Source organism: Stylophora pistillata, chromosome 5 (genome assembly GCF_964205215.1).
Source record: "Stylophora pistillata chromosome 5, jaStyPist1.2, whole genome shotgun sequence".
In the NCBI taxonomy this organism is placed as follows: Eukaryota; Metazoa; Cnidaria; class Anthozoa; order Scleractinia; family Pocilloporidae; genus Stylophora; species Stylophora pistillata.
Window position 1 is genome coordinate 11335965 of NC_142523.1, and position 15820 is coordinate 11351784.

The following is a 15820-nucleotide window of genomic DNA, read 5'->3' on the forward strand; positions in this document are numbered from 1 at the left end:
AACATAAAAAAGATTTCCTCCCATGAAAAGTCACGTAAATCTTTTGTTTTAGCGCTAAATGCCTTCAAATCTACAGAAATTTCCTTCCTCTCGGCAACCCTCCATACATAAAGACAGAGTAACAGAGAGCCTCTGTTTTGACTGGTTACCAAGCCCTTTCAAAAACACAATTTTTTCGTTATTTTTACAACCATTTAAAAGCAATTAAAAAAATAAAAAGAAAGTACAATAGAATCAGGTTCTTTATTTGCTTATGAGTTCATCTTATAAATACAAATCTGTGCCAACAAGTAAAATTGAATACAATTTGTGATAGCAAAACCTATTACCATTTCACAAACCATTAAATAAGTCTGAATATCTGTGTTCAAAACTGCGCTGCACACCTCGTAACTGGGTAGCCTAGGACTGCACACATTCGCCCCGTCCTTAAGGAGCTACACTGGTTACCTGTGGAGCAGCGAGTTACCTTTAAAGTATTACTGTTAACTTTTAAAGCTGTCAATGGTCTGGCGCCTCTGTATCTAAGTCAACTTATAGTCCCATATAGCCCTACAAGAAATCTTAGGTCAGCTGGCAAACATTTATTAGAAGTACCGAATGTGCGCCTGAAGAGCTATGGGGACCGGGCCTTCTCAGTCAATGCCCCAAAGGACTGAAATGACATTCCCTTAGACATTACATTAAGTCGATCAGTTAACGTCTTTAAATCAAGATTGAAAACTTATCTTTTCAGACTTGCTTTTAATTGATTTTGTCTTGGTAAGATTGTCAGTTAGATATTTATTAGATTGTAAAGCGACATAGAGCTTTTGTATATACCACTATAGAAATAAAGTTATTGTTATTGGCTTGGCTTCCCCCAACACAGTCACAGTCCCGCTCAGTCTAATGACTTGCATAGACTGAAGCCGAGAGGAATTGTGGAGGAGGAACTTAGACTGTTTTGTAAGATTATCAAAAAAACAACAACAGAAAACGATTTGAATCAACAGTACCTCTTCTGAGTAATTCTAACTGCCTGCACTACTTCCTTGCTCCGAGTCCCTTTCCCTATCTTCACTTTTCCTAAACTAAAAACAAAGAAAAAAATCCAAACCAAACTTTAAAAGAAGAAATCTAATGATGATCTATTCAGTTTACGTTTAGTTTGACAAAAATCTCATTAACCAGCCCTAACCTGGAAGATGAAACTGGCACAGCTTTCTTTGGAGTTTTTTTTTTTTTTTGCTTCTTCCCTCATCTGCTACAAAGGAAAGTGATATAAATATAATATTAATATATATAGTAACAGGCAGATAGGCTACAGATATGTTCCTCAGGTCTGTAGCATATCTGTGAAATAACTGCATGACCTATCTGTAACATATCTGTAACATATAGGAATTTGCCCAAAATTTCTAGCTGTGACAGATAAATTGTGACAGATATGAAAAACCAACAGTACTTACATATCTGTGGAAATATCAGCTACTACAGATATGTTAGCTATAGGGGAGACTATCAAGGGTGGCATAGGGAACCAGTGTAGTTCATTAATTAAGAACAAAATAATGAATAAGACACTGCAATGTTATCTATTTGACATAGTTTATTGATATAAATTAAGTAATTAATATGTAATATGCAATTTTTATTTCTCTTCTAATCAACAAGAACATAGAAACCTAAAAAATAATTAAAAAATACAGGAATAATCATAAAATTGTGCTAAAGTTCTTATGGCTTTAAATTTGTTTTTGGTTTTTTTTATACTCCTCTTCAAGCTCCACAGCACTTATCTTGCAAGGTTTTATTTACAACTGTGGCAGCCTGCTTTCTATAATTTTTCTCATCCAGAACAAAACCTAGGAAGCAATGAAAAGACAAATGTTCAAGTCAGTTCTCAAATGATTGAAATTGTGGATTACCAACAATTACAGCCCAACAGGTGATTATGTTGGTAACATGGAGTTTCATAATCTAAAATACTAACAAAAATCTCAACCAAGGAGAGTACAGTAGTTTGTCCATGCACACTGTACCTATAGATTGCCAGAGATTGAGATCACCTCTTAGAATATATAGCCCCCTTTAATAACTTATTATAATCAATCAATCACAATGATGAAAGACACCGTCCAAAGTGACAGTGTAAGGTTGGTTAGCAAGGGAAGTAGTAATCAATTCTGCAAAAGACTAGCACTTCATAAAAAAAAATATCACCATGATGGCTTAATTAGTTATACTGGCAAAGAAGAAAGTAATTCATATTAGTTTTATCAAACACTCTTTAACTTTGAAACATGAAATAGAGGCAAAGAACCATTTAAGGAATTGAACTGTTCAGATAAAAAAGAAAAAATGAGGGGTTATTCTGTTTACATAACACAAAAAGTGAGAATCATCACTGAGAACCAGCCCTTTCCCATATGCATCCTCCCAGAATGTGTCACACAAGGAGCCTGCCTCAACATCATCACCTGAGTAAAGTTCACAAGGTCAAAGTCTATATGGAAAAAAGGAATCAGCAACCAAGCTTATCCATTTGAAGTAAGTCTTGCTACAAACAATTATTTCATAGTTTCGATATAAGCGAGGTCATTATTCACAACTGCAGTGAACGAAATAAACAAAGAAAGTTTTAACTTTCACCAATAATAACAATTATAAAAATAACATTTATTATTTGTATTGCGCTTTTTCTATAAAATGTTAAAGAGCGCATCACAACGGTAATTAATAACTAAGATTATACAATTCTTTCTATAAAAATCATAAATTATATATATTTATTTACATTAAGATAACTAAAATGATTCCTTAAATAAAAATGTCTTAAGTAAAATCTTAGAAGATTCTAAGTTCATTGCTTCGTGCGCAGACCTTGGCAGCTTAAAACAAAGGGTGTCACTCACCATTAACCTCTTGAAAACGTGTTGATGCTTTGGTAATTCGTTGATTCCTTTTTGACATTTGGCAGATCAACCCCTCTATTAACTCCACTGTATTTTGAAGATCACATCGATGGTTCAAATGGATCACTGCATGGTTTCGAATTCTTCAACAGCTGAAAATGGATGGTCAGGCTTCACACTGCAGGACACAGTTTTTGAATCAGGCTAACTTGTGCATTGCGTCGAAGTACAAAATTATGAAGAACTTGCTTCACACGTTTATGAAAACGTAGAAGAACCGAACAGTAATGAAATAATTCCAGAGATAATTTCAGTTGACGATCGATAATGGCGGGACAGCTGATCCAAGTAAGCTAAACACTTTTGAAGAAAACAACGACCCACTAGTTTATAAAAGGTTGAGCTGTTTTCATGTTAGATTTGCAAAGCAAGTAAATTGATGCACAGATAGAAAAATGGTTGATGTGTGAATTTTTTTCTGGACCCTACAGTTGTAATCAGTATTTGTTCTTGTTGAAGGACACAAGGTTAAATACCACAATAAAGAGGATTTTTAAAGACACATGGCTGAGAAGACCCTCTTTTGCAAACTGTTACATGTCACTCAATCAATATGCTATTTTCCATAGAGATCTTAGTAGTTTTGCACAATTAATTGTTTAAAAGTTTGGTAGTTTGGACACTCAATTTTTGGTCAGCATGTAATCAAATAAATTATGGTCAGCTCCTAGTAGGGGAAATTCAAATAATTATCATGACTGGTATATGATGACAATTCAAAAGATGGCTGGGTCCTCGATTTCTAACTCACTCTGTTTGATCACCTACATATAATATGTGAATATATATAATATGTTATACATATACATATGTTATACATATACATATACATATAATATGTTAATATACATATATGTTGTGTTATAATATGTTAAATATATGTCAATTTCCTTAGATACTTTGTAGATATTTGAAAGAAGTCCCTACATAATTATCTGTGAAATATCTGCAAACATAATTGCAGATATGCTGCAGATATAAATAAAACCATTTAACTACAGACATTGTGCAGTACTGTAACAGATATGAGACAGATAGTTGCAGATACTTTACATATCTTTCCATTCGGTAAGGATATAACATGAAAAAGTAACACTGGTAACTTTTATTTTGTTTGTTTGTTTTTTTTTTTATCTTTTGTAGACATGCAGCTGTTCATAGAGAATCTTCAATTCACAAAATAATTTGTTAGGTAGTACCACATAAGTTTTCATGTGTGCTGATTCACAGACTAGTATTATTGACTGCATGCCAAGTAGTGAAAGAGACAAAATCCATTTCCAACCAATTTTTTGTTATATTGAATTTGACAGAAATAAACTATTTGTTTTATTTCTGTTAGGTGTATATCAAAAAAGTTATTCACCTCAGTGTTGACGAATGGTAGTAGATATTAACTGAGCCACAAAGTGGCAAGGTGAATATTCACCTTTGTTCATCTCCAATGAGGTGAATATATACATCTATGCAACCAAGCGCAAGGGCTGTACTGGGAGAGTATTGGCCTGAGGTCTTAACAGTATGGACCGAGGGCTGATATTCTTCCAGTACAGTCCCGAGCAAGCTTGGTTAATGAGAGATTTATTATACGACTGAGGTTCAAAGGGACACAAGTGCGGTATCATTCGGGACCATTTGGGACAGTGCGCGGTCCAATACTTAGAGAATACTGGACCGGCAATAGAGCATTTTGATTGGTTGATTTTAGCTATTAGCCCTCTGACTACCTGAGTCATGTAATAAATAATTATTTGTTAATTATTTGTTTCACTCTTGTTAGAGACAAAACAAAATGCTCCAAGATAGATATGTTTCAGTTCACCAAAAAAACCTTAACCTAGACAAGAAAAAATTGAAGGTTTTTGTTTCAAATCCCTGCTTACCTGAATTTTAAGTTGCCTTTCTTCAAGTTCTCCGGGAGAAAGAACTTCTTCTGCAATTTAATGTTTAGTGTATTAATGTCTAGCACTTGGAAGATCAAACAGAAAGCTTAACACTTAATTACCCACTGTCATATCAACTACATTCTTGTTTCTTGCAAAATACTGTACATGTCAAGGAAATGAAAAAAATACTTTTTACATGAGAATATATTAAGAATTGAGTCATTGAGTAGGTTTGCAGCACAGCTTAATTAAAGATTAGGGCCCAAAATAACCATGTTAAACTCATACAGAATCTACTTAAGACCAGAAGCAGACTAGTCTTGACAGAAAAGCATACACTCTGAAACAGTGTTTTAAAAAATGTAGGCCTATTCTGCGATGTTAAAATTATTTTGTTGAAACATTGACGCTAATTGTAGGAATGTCTTACAGGATACAATTCACTTAAACTTTCACTAACTGGGCAAGCAAATTAAAGAGCTGGAAAGAAAAAACCCCTAAGTGACTTATGACAGACTAGAAGATTCTCCTTCCAAATTGCCTTGTATTGCCTGACAAAAAATGGAGAGAGTTGGTGTTCTATCATAAAAATAACCTCAGGGTTCTATTCTGATCACCCCTTTAACTGTTATCTCACCGTCACAGCTGGTATAGCAGATGAGAGTTGAGCCTTTGCTCTACAATTTGGACAGTCTTTGGAATGACTTAGAAGAAACAAGAAAAAAAAATTAATATTTTATGGTCCCTAATAAAATTCTCAAATGTCATTGATTAGCAGCTCAATTTAAGCACCAAAAGGACAGTTCACATATCATGCCTTTGCAACTGAAGAGTACACAAAAACTCTGCCTCAGGCTTCTTTTCCTCTCACAAAACAAGTAAACAATTAAGATTTTATGAATGACTCTGTTTAACCAATGGTTATTTTTATATTCTGAATAAAAATAAAATTCTACTCTTACCCCTGAGTGATAGAATAATGTATTGTTAAATAATCTGACATGACCAAATAGATTTACCTTCATCTTTTTCACCCTAACATCAGTATGCATATTCTCCATAATGTTTTCTATACATTTCCTAAAGTGCTGACAAGGAGAATTTGTTCAACAATGAAGAGCTAATTAATCTTTCATTGGTGACCATTTTCTCAATGCTCCTGACCTTTACATGTGATATTGGGATGACATTGTATGGAGAAAATAGATGTTAGTCACTCTTGGGGATTTATAAACAGTTTAGATGAATTTTGAACTGAAAACAAAAATGTTCTGTAACACGTCTTACCAAATTAAAGCCTGCAGAGTCCCTGATACAACCAAAACAGAAAGTGTGCGAGCAAGGCATTTAAGTGTGTACCAATACCATGAGTTCACGATCGACAGATACCACAAAGTAACTCCTCATTTAAATCTTTGAGGGACTTCTTTGATCTGCTGTCATCTACCAGTTGAAAGGAAAATTTAACATGAGCCCTGGTAATTAATGCCATCATGAACATTCCTCTTATTGTGCTCATTTGGAGGAATGCTTAGCAATGTTGATGAAGAATATAGCACTCTATCAGAACTGAGGGGAGAATAATTGGGTATTGAAGACTTGACAGGGAAGCCTGATAAAATGCTGGCAGATAACCTTAAAATGGACTAGCATCCCATCCAGGAGGGAGTAGTGATACTCCTGGTTAATTGCTTCATGCTAAGAAAACCAGGATAATCTCCCACTGGGTGGGTCACTTGGCTCCAGTTCTGACTTAATTTACCATTTTTTACCAGAAATGACACTTATAAGGGATTTTTTCCACAATTGTTCCTTCCATATAAAGAATGCCTTCTGAGGAGAGTTGCATCATACAGTATGAAGTTATGTTTAATTCACCTCTTGGAGTTAAAAGTACCTTTTGTTCATTTTAGCTTCTTCCTGTGGATCAACCTTTCGATCACCTTCCAAAACCTGAAAAATATATTAATGATCATGATAGTGGCTGAAAACACTATGCAGTATAAACAGATGCTAAGATACCTTATCATAAAGAGCAACCTTTATTTTAATTAATAAATGTACAATTTATCTCTTTTAAAGCTCGAAGAATACTCCTCAAACCAAATATCTCACCATAAAGGTTTCAAATGACTGTGCTTCAAGAAAAAAAAAACAGCTGCTTACCTTACTATCAATATATTGATTGCCAAAAGATGACAAAAGTATTGAGACTTATCTGAGCAATAAACTGTCGTGATAGATACAACAAAACTATCAGCTATGGAAACACAAAGGACTGGTTTGGGTGCCATTCCACCCGCTTTCCTATCCTCTAAATTTTGATTTTAAAACATGGAATTACTGGCCCTTTAAGTTAGCAAGGTTTTTGCAAAATGGGCCCCAGGGAGAGGAACTGTGAGAGCACATTGTGTCTTGCTTTTGGATGCAACACAATAGCGCCATCAGGACTGAACCCTTTACTCTCTCACATCAGTATCCATACTCTCTATAGTAGCCTCAGTCTGTACATTTTCATTTCTATTGCAGGGGTTTCATTAAGGGCCTGGGCACCAGGCAAATTGACCGGTTGTGAGGATGATTTTGCCCACCTGGTTTGACGATATGGAGTAAAGTTTATCTTATAAAGAAGTTCAGTTCAAAGAGTTTTGCCTGCCTGTGAAAACCAGTTGCCCTCCTGCAGAAAACAATGAAACCCCTGCTATTGTTGAGGAGAATTTGTCAAACAATCAAAGCTTCTTAGGTTGGTGATGATTTCCTTTATCCTCATGATCTTAATGAAAGATTTAGCAGTTTTTCTGTGAGGAGAAATTCAATGCTGATCACTCTTATGATTGAAGGGTTAATCTCTACTTTCCAACACAGAATTTTCCATAACTGTTAGGATCACCAGATCTCTCTCAAGGGTGTTAACCTATTATTTGCTTCCTCCTCAGGCTCTGAACTTTAATCTATTCTAGCAATTCCGAGCAACTTATATACAAGTACCCTTCTACCACAGTACATGAATTCTTCTCATCTTACTTCAATAAGACTTCTTGCAAGACTTTGACGTTCTAACATATTTCTAGGATCTAAAAACACAGCCACCTTACAAACTTTTCACTTCTCTGTCTAGAAGCCCGCACTCCTTCCGCTGGGTTCAGTAGTCCTACTAGCACAATTTAAAAGTACCCCTACCTCTCTGTCATGTACCCACACCTCAGTACTTCACTTGGTGATCATGAAACAGTTTGCTTCTCCTTCGGAAACTCACATCGCTTGTTCCTTCTTCAACCGGGCCGGAGCCTACTTCGTCAGAATCATTTTGGCAGACCTCAATGAAAAAATAAACAAGTTCCGAATCGTACGCTGACAAACTCTGTCATTCTTTCGTTTTAACTCCTGCACCTCCAAAGACAGCTACATCACTATCGCAAAGAACAGCAAAGGTACGCTTTGTTTTGTTGACCAGCAGCCCGTTCAGTCCTTTACAATCAATTCTGAACTTTCCTTCGCTGAAATGAATTTCAGCGTGAACACAACTGGTCATTAAAGGAGATGGCACTGTCCAATAAACAACATCCAAGTGTTCACTACTGCGTCTGAGACGAGTAACAGTCGGTTTCAGCAAAATTTTCTTACGGTTATAGAGATGGATCATAGGATATTTCCCTTCGACCTTCTGTAAACAGAGCATTTTTCTCCTTTGATTGCAGCAAGTAACAGCTCTACCGACAGTTCCTCTCCAAGGGGCCATTTTGAAAAACAGACAATTGCAACACAAATTTGGAAATCATTCGGGCAAGATCGGACAAGCTCGGATAAAACTTCTCGTAAGTAAAACGAGGAATGAGCAATGAGCAACGGGAGATGGGGAATGACGAATGGAAGTGAAAGTGCTGCAATGTTTTCTCGCGGACCTCTCTCGTGCTCACATTGCTCGCCTACTTGAAAAACGCTGACTTACAATTGTTATATGATAGTTTTCACGTCAAACTTTTCGAATGCCGAACAACGACAGCACCAGGAAGCAAAATGTCTTATTTGGAGCGTACACTGCTCGAACGGACTGGGAGGGAGTCCAAAACATGCGTTAATTCCGTTCACAGGACCAAACGTTAACTTAGCAGGCTGATTAATAACTTAATTACCTCTGTTCAATGAAAATTTGGAGCTTGACTTATCAGTTCTGGAAACTTCCAGGCCGGTAAGTTTTATTATTTCTCATTCTGTTTCAAGCTAGTGGAACGCCCGGACAATTTAGACAAAGTGTTATTACAGATTTAAAGTACTTTGCGTTAATACTGTAGTCTTTATGCTTTACTGGTCAAACTGCAAATGTTTAAGTCAATGGATTTACTTTTTTCACAAAACTCTAAACATTTTGTTCAATTTTCAAGGGAAAAAACTGAAGTGACATTCATGCTTTGAATTGAATATACATGATTTCTAACCAATTAACATTGAACAGTTTGGTAGTAGCAACCATGACAAAATAAAGCAGGGAAGAAGAGAAAAAAGAAAGGAACGAAAGAAAGAAAACAGGACAGATTACACGAGTAACAGCAAATGGACCCAGCTTGTCACAGTTTAGGATGATGGAAATTTAGAATGATTTTGTTCAACAAAATGTTATTTATTTTCCAGCTCAAAAAAGGCTACAGTGATGTCATGGACGTGCTTGGAAATTATGTCTCGCTGTTTTATTCACTTACCTCGCAAGCAATACACTGTACTCTTTTCGTTCCAAAATGAAATCGGAATTCTATTTCAGAAATGTTCTTTATTTCAACAGGTCTAATTGTAATTGAGCTGATAAGCACTGCTATTAGGCAGTGAAGAGCACTCAGAAATGAAGATAAACAGCTTCTATGTTTTAATGCGTATACCCAACTGATTACTTTACATGCGCATACGTTCTGCCTCCCTATCTGCTGACCAGTATCTCACGGACATGATACTGATTATATCGACAAATTGATCTGTTTTGCCACGCGTTGAGTTTGATTTCAACAGTACGTAAAAATCTTGAAACGGTGAGTTCAAATTATTCTTATTGTAGATTCCAAGATATCTTGTGAAACGAGTGATCAAAGCAGAGCAGTTTTTCAACCCCCATTTAAGCTATTTTGCCGCATCATTTTATTCGCTGATGCAGTCAGCACTTTCGCTTTTGAGTAGATGGATATTTAGATTTGTCGTGCCAAGCGCTATTGTCTGTAGTTTAATGGAATGAGACCAAATCTATGTCGCTTGCTTCAATTATGAAATATCCTGTAAAGTCTGTGTCGATAGCTACCTGAAAGTCTTTCATTACCCCGACCCAAAAGTCACCTTACGGTCGGAAATTATGGGTTGCATACCGATTAACGTTTTGGCTTCATAACAAGTACATTGAAAGGCCAACAGTATTACTCGCCAGTACACTTTTGCTAAACGCAGAGTGCTGAGTAAGTGACTGATGTTTATGACTGAAGCATTTTACTCGGTATTTCAGCGATTGTGAGTCCTGTTGTGAACTGATCTGTTCATTCACTTTTAATGCTGAGCTTCGAACTCTGCTGGCGTTAATTGAGAATTTGACTTCAATGAATAACATTGAAACGTTACGCAAGACAGGCAGTGGCAGAATGACAAGAACCCTCACCCCCTCTCTCTCTTACTGTGGCGAGATCTGTAAAGCAGAAATCATTTAATCGAATTGTCAATTAATTAAAACAGAAATATAGGAACCCGCGAAAGTAATTACCCACAATCCGTTATTCCCTTGAAATAATTTTTTTGTTTACACTTCATAATACTGTAGAAAAAGGAAATCTTGACGCGAAATATAAACCCAGTGTCATTTTTTTCTAGGAATTTCTTGTCTAGTCCTCGACCTCGATGAATTTTTTTTTCATGCATCGTATGTGCTGATCATGATCTGGTTGGATTTTGTAGTTTAGTTTCCTTTTGGTAGAAAGCTAAGGTTAGTCAATTGCTTCTTTGCTTATCAACTAGACGAAAGGTTTGACTAGTTCTAAATATTGAGGTCAGCACACACGAAGGGATTCGACTAGTCCTTACAATTTAGTCCAATCTGTCATTTGTCACAATTGACGTTACGCTACAAAAATCGAAATTGCTAAAATCACGAGATAAGTATGAACTGCACCCTTAAAAGAACCAGTGGTTGGGTAAGTGATGGTATAAAAATTTTCTTCATCTCATCTGTCAAATGAAACTGTTCCTGCGTCGAATTCAACAGTTCCTGAAAGTCTTGAATTGAACCAGTGAGTTAAAGTCATTCCTATCTTCTTATCTTATTCTCCAATGTCTAGTGAAACGAATGATCAAAGCAGGGAAGTATTTGCTGAATGAGTATATTGATTAATGCAGTCAGCGCTTTCGCTTTTGAGTAGATAGATACGTCGATTTCTCGTTCAAAACTGCGTCTGTTGTTTCACTCAGTTCATAAAATATCTAGTCAGTTGTCTGTGTTGATAGCTTTCCGAAAGTCTATTATTATCTCGGCCAAGAGCAACTGCTATCTTACGGTTGGAAAAAAATGTGTTACATGTCAACAAACTTCGGAGCTTTATAAAATGCTCAGTGAAAGGCCAACAAAATACGCCTTTTTTCAGATTGCTATGAACTTGATCGATGAACGTGACAGAAGTATTTTGCACGGTATTTTGATTGCCAGTTCTGTTGAGACATTATCTGTTCATTCACTATAAATACTCATGAGCTTCTGGTAAACAACAGCGCCTCGATTTGGCTAGAATCCCTAATCACCATCAGGGAGCTATGAATATGACAGATCAGTCAACTCCTAACAGCTTAGTATAAATCCTAGTCTAGTCGACAATTCCCCTACATTACTGCCGGCCATTAACGATCCATGACTTATTTCTTGCTTTCCAGCTTTGGTTTCAAAAATTATTGTGGACACGAATTATCTTGGCGGCGTTGCTCTCTTATGCGGATAGCAACAAAAACGAATGGCACAGTGAGAGAATCGATAATAGTTCGCGCGTGAAAACATCAATTAATAAGAGCCGCTCTTAAGAGTTTTTCCGAGAGGAAAAGTGCTTTAGATTTAAAATCTGAAAGTCCAAGAACGGTAGCATTAATGTTTTGTAAAGATTTCCTCAAATCACAAACATTCTAGAACAGGAAATTCAATTGACCTCGGTTGGGAATTTGATTCCAATAAATAAGATTTAATATTACGCAGATATTAATATTAATATTAATATTACGCAGACAGTGACAGAATTACAAGAACCCTCGTACCCTCCCTCTCTAATTGTGGCGGGATCTTTCAAGCAAAAATCATTAATTAAATCGAATTAGCAATTCAACAAGAAATACAGGACCCATGAAGGCAATTACCAACCGAGCGTTGCTCGCTTGGAATATTATTTACCCTATATGCCGCCTCCCAGTTAGCTCAATGGATAGAGCGCTGGACTGTTGTGCGGGAGGTCGAGGGTTTGAGCCCCGGCGGGACCAATACTCAAGGTCTTAAAATAATTGAGAAGAATATGCTACCTTACTATAACATCAAGAAATGGTTAGATATTCTAGTCTTCTCGGATAGGTCCGAATAAATGGCGGTACCGTCTCCTGCAGGGTTAGGGGTAGGAGACTTTAATTTCCCACGTACGAGATTACTGTGTGATGGATGTCCTCCCCTGGGGTGGGATGGGTGGGTTTCACAGGGCCCCATTTAAACTAGCTATCTGCTAAACTGGGCCACCCTGTATAAATATTCGTAAATACAAATAAACACAAAATACTTCATAACACTGTGGAATTAGGAAATCTTGAACCGAAATATAAACCCGGTGTCATTTCTTTCTAGGGATTTCTTGTCTAGTGTTCAGCCTCGATGGTTTTTTTATTTCATCTACTTCATTCATCGTATGTGCTGATCATCTGGTTAGATTTTGTGATTTTCTTTTTGGTAGAAGGCTTAAGGTTAGTCAGTTGTTTCGTTGTTTATCAACTAGAGTAGAGGGTGTTTTCATTGGTCCTGCGCTGATGTTTGCACACACGAAGGGACTCGACCTGTCCTTGCAACTAGTCCTATTTGTTACAATTGACATTACGCCACAAAAGGGCACACGAAGGGACTCGACCTGTCCTTGCAACTAGTCCTATTTGTTACAATTGACATTACGCCACAAAAGTACACATCGCTTGATAAATCATGAGATAATAGTGCACTGCTGCCTTAAAAAAAATCGTGGAATGGTAAGTTATGGTTTAAACCCACTAGCCATTTTTTCCATGCTTTAAAAGATTGAAATCTCCATAAGGGACTTGTGACCAAAAAAACACTCTGCCCTTAAGTTCAGGGACACGAATAACGCGTAAGACAAGTTCAGCGTTTGAGTGGAAGTTTTAGGGATTGTCTGAAGGAATTTGTGTGTTAATAGTCGGTACCAAGGAGCAAATTTTAGCCTTAACAGCTGACTGCGCCTCGCCTCCAATTTAACGTAACTCGGTCCTCGCCCAGATTTTTCCTTCAATCCTCTTGTCTTCGCTGATATATACAATAAAGGTTAATTACGCAACACATTACACAAGTGAAGAATACAAGTTATGTAACAGATAGAAATATCACCCACTACATTGATCCTAAGAGAATAAAATAATTATTTACATATCCCTAAATAAATACTTTAGCGCTTTCTTGACAATATCATTGAACCTAAGCAAGAATGTTCTTTATGATAGCATACTAGTTATTTTTACGGGTCGGTTGGTCTTCGGAAATTACCTCCACCTAGAAAATATTTTTTTGACCTCTCAACTTGTGTTACGTTATTTGTAAGTTGCAAATAGTTTTTAAAATGTTTAATTTATCGTTCGAGCTACCATATCACTTCACTGGCTTGCTTTGCGTCTTAGTTGTTTCGCCTCACTACACAACACTTAGATAGGCCGATATGGATTTTCCGAATCGATACCTTACCGTGTAAGGTATTGGACGATTTTCTTCGATATCGATATTGTGACGTCATTGAGTCAAATGGTAGTTCCAGTAATTTCATTGGTAAAAATATAAGGCTATCTTGCACTGTTAAACTACGCAGTGTTTAGTGCTTTAGAGAAGTGTCAATAAGACAATTAAAAGTTTAAAACCAGATTAAGGACTCAATGTTTCATGCTCAATGCCCGACTCCTTGTCAGGGGTTGGTTGCTGGCAATTTCCTACAGTCCGTCACTTGTGTGCACTGTTGTTTAATCCTCATAACATTGTAAAAGTAAGAAATCTTGACCCAAAATCTAAAACCCTGGGTCATTTCTTTCTAGGAATTTCTTGTCAAGCGTACAACCTCGCTGGTTTTTTATTTCACCTGTGGTATATGCTGATCACCTGGTTGTATTTTGCGGTCTCACTTTTCGTGGATATTTAAGGTAAAATTTTTCTGTTTCTGTCCTTGTCAGTTAGAGTTAAGGGTTTCTTAATTATTTAACTCCCATGAGTGATCAAGACAGAATTTCTCCCTACCATACCAATACACTATCAAGCAGACACGTTATAGTCATTTAGAGGACTATTAGTTGATCCAATATCAAATTCTCCCAACTGACATCGAAAGAATTGTGCAGCAGAGAGTAAAGAGAATTGCTAATGAGATCTTGGGAATGAAAGGATTAAGTGATCTCTACATGGTTAAGAGCGCCGAACTTTTCATCAATGAACCTTATACCTCGGCTCCTATAGTTCATATGCTCGTTGAAAATTCGCCCCAGGCCTCTTTTCCACAAAGTTTTCAGGAATCTGGAACGACTGATTTCAACTCTGATGGAAAGGCTTTTGTGCTGAAGCAAAAGCAATTCTTTTAAGGATTTAGGAAGCAGTTTTCCTGGAACTGTCGAGAGAACTGCTTTGGAACACTACTTAATATCAGCGCCTGTATAAACAGGCCTACTGATTATACACTTAATGTATGGTCCCGAGGGAAACAGTTAATTTTGTTTCCCCAAGAGTCCTGATTTTTCCCTCGACTTCTTTTCGGGAAACATCAGGACTCGAGGGAAAACAAAGCTAACTGGTAGAGAGGCATGGTACGTTATTGATCATGGACAAGTTTATGAAATCAAGTTCATAGAGAAAGATGCTTTAATTCAGGTTAGTTTATGATTTTATTGCGTGTCCAGGTTACTGTGCAGCTTTAACATCTTGCGGGAATTATCTTGTGGATTGGCCTTTTTGCTTTTCGATTTGTTCTTTAAGTTTTGTTTGCTGGTTTTTATACTCGTGATTTTTTCATTTCTTTCTTTCCTCTTTACTTTAAATGACATTTATTACCAAAGTGAATAAATTAATTTATGCAGCCTGCGCCGCGACTTATCATTATCCCGGATGGGTTACATTCGGGACTTATAATAGCAGATACTTAGACATCCGAACATTTGATCTCGGGCCTCTTTTAGTTAAGCTTGGGTGCAGGGCAAACATTCCCCACCCTATTAACCCGCCCATTGTTTTCGAGCATTCTCATAGGTGCGTTGAGGTTTTTATTTCCGGTTTCACTGTAATTCGATTTGGCATTAAAAATAAAGGGCCACTCAACTGAGTGGCCAAATTACGTGGCCAGTGGTAATCCCGATCCTAATAATATATTTAATTCTTTCTACACCAGCATCTCTGATATAGTTGGTGTTCATATCCCTCTTATTCAACTCTCTAAACGTGAATTGAGAATGAAATCTAAGCCATGGATAACCCCTGCTTTGGACGCTTTTAAAGGGTCTCAATCAATATAAAAAACAAACTTTTTAAAATATACATTTCAACTATTTATAAGTCTGCTTATTATCACACTAAATTCAAACTCTATACTGAGAAATAAAATTAATCACCTATGAAAAGTATCTAAAAATTATTATAATTACTATTTCTCTACTAATATGACTGATTCTAAGAAAGTCTGGAAGGGGATAAGACAACTTATTAATCTTAAATCCAGATCTGGCTCTACTCCCACTAAATTA

The 15820-nt window shown here is 36.6% G+C and overlaps 2 long non-coding RNA genes across 3 annotated transcripts; one reads left to right on the forward strand and one right to left on the reverse strand.

Moving 5' to 3' along the window:
- Positions 1 to 230: 230 nt before the first annotated feature.
- Positions 231 to 8604, reverse strand: LOC148730273 (uncharacterized). 2 transcript variants are annotated; one of them, XR_016002080.1, is made up of 7 exons: positions 6741 to 8604; positions 6131 to 6286; positions 5481 to 5547; positions 4841 to 4890; positions 1181 to 1246; positions 999 to 1073; positions 231 to 450 (listed from the first exon to the last, which is right to left on the reverse strand). It is a non-coding gene; the product is annotated as an uncharacterized LOC148730273 (long non-coding RNA). The 2 variants fall into 2 exon arrangements; XR_016002081.1 differs by lacking the exon at positions 231 to 450 and having other exon boundaries at positions 777 to 1073; positions 6741 to 6796; positions 8024 to 8604.
- A 1173-nt stretch (positions 8605 to 9777) lies between these two features.
- On the forward strand, positions 9778 to 14569 carry LOC148730274 (uncharacterized). Its single transcript, XR_016001596.1, has 3 exons — positions 9778 to 9861; positions 12675 to 12790; positions 14132 to 14569. It is a non-coding gene; the product is annotated as an uncharacterized LOC148730274 (long non-coding RNA).
- Positions 14570 to 15820: the final 1251 nt, after the last annotated feature.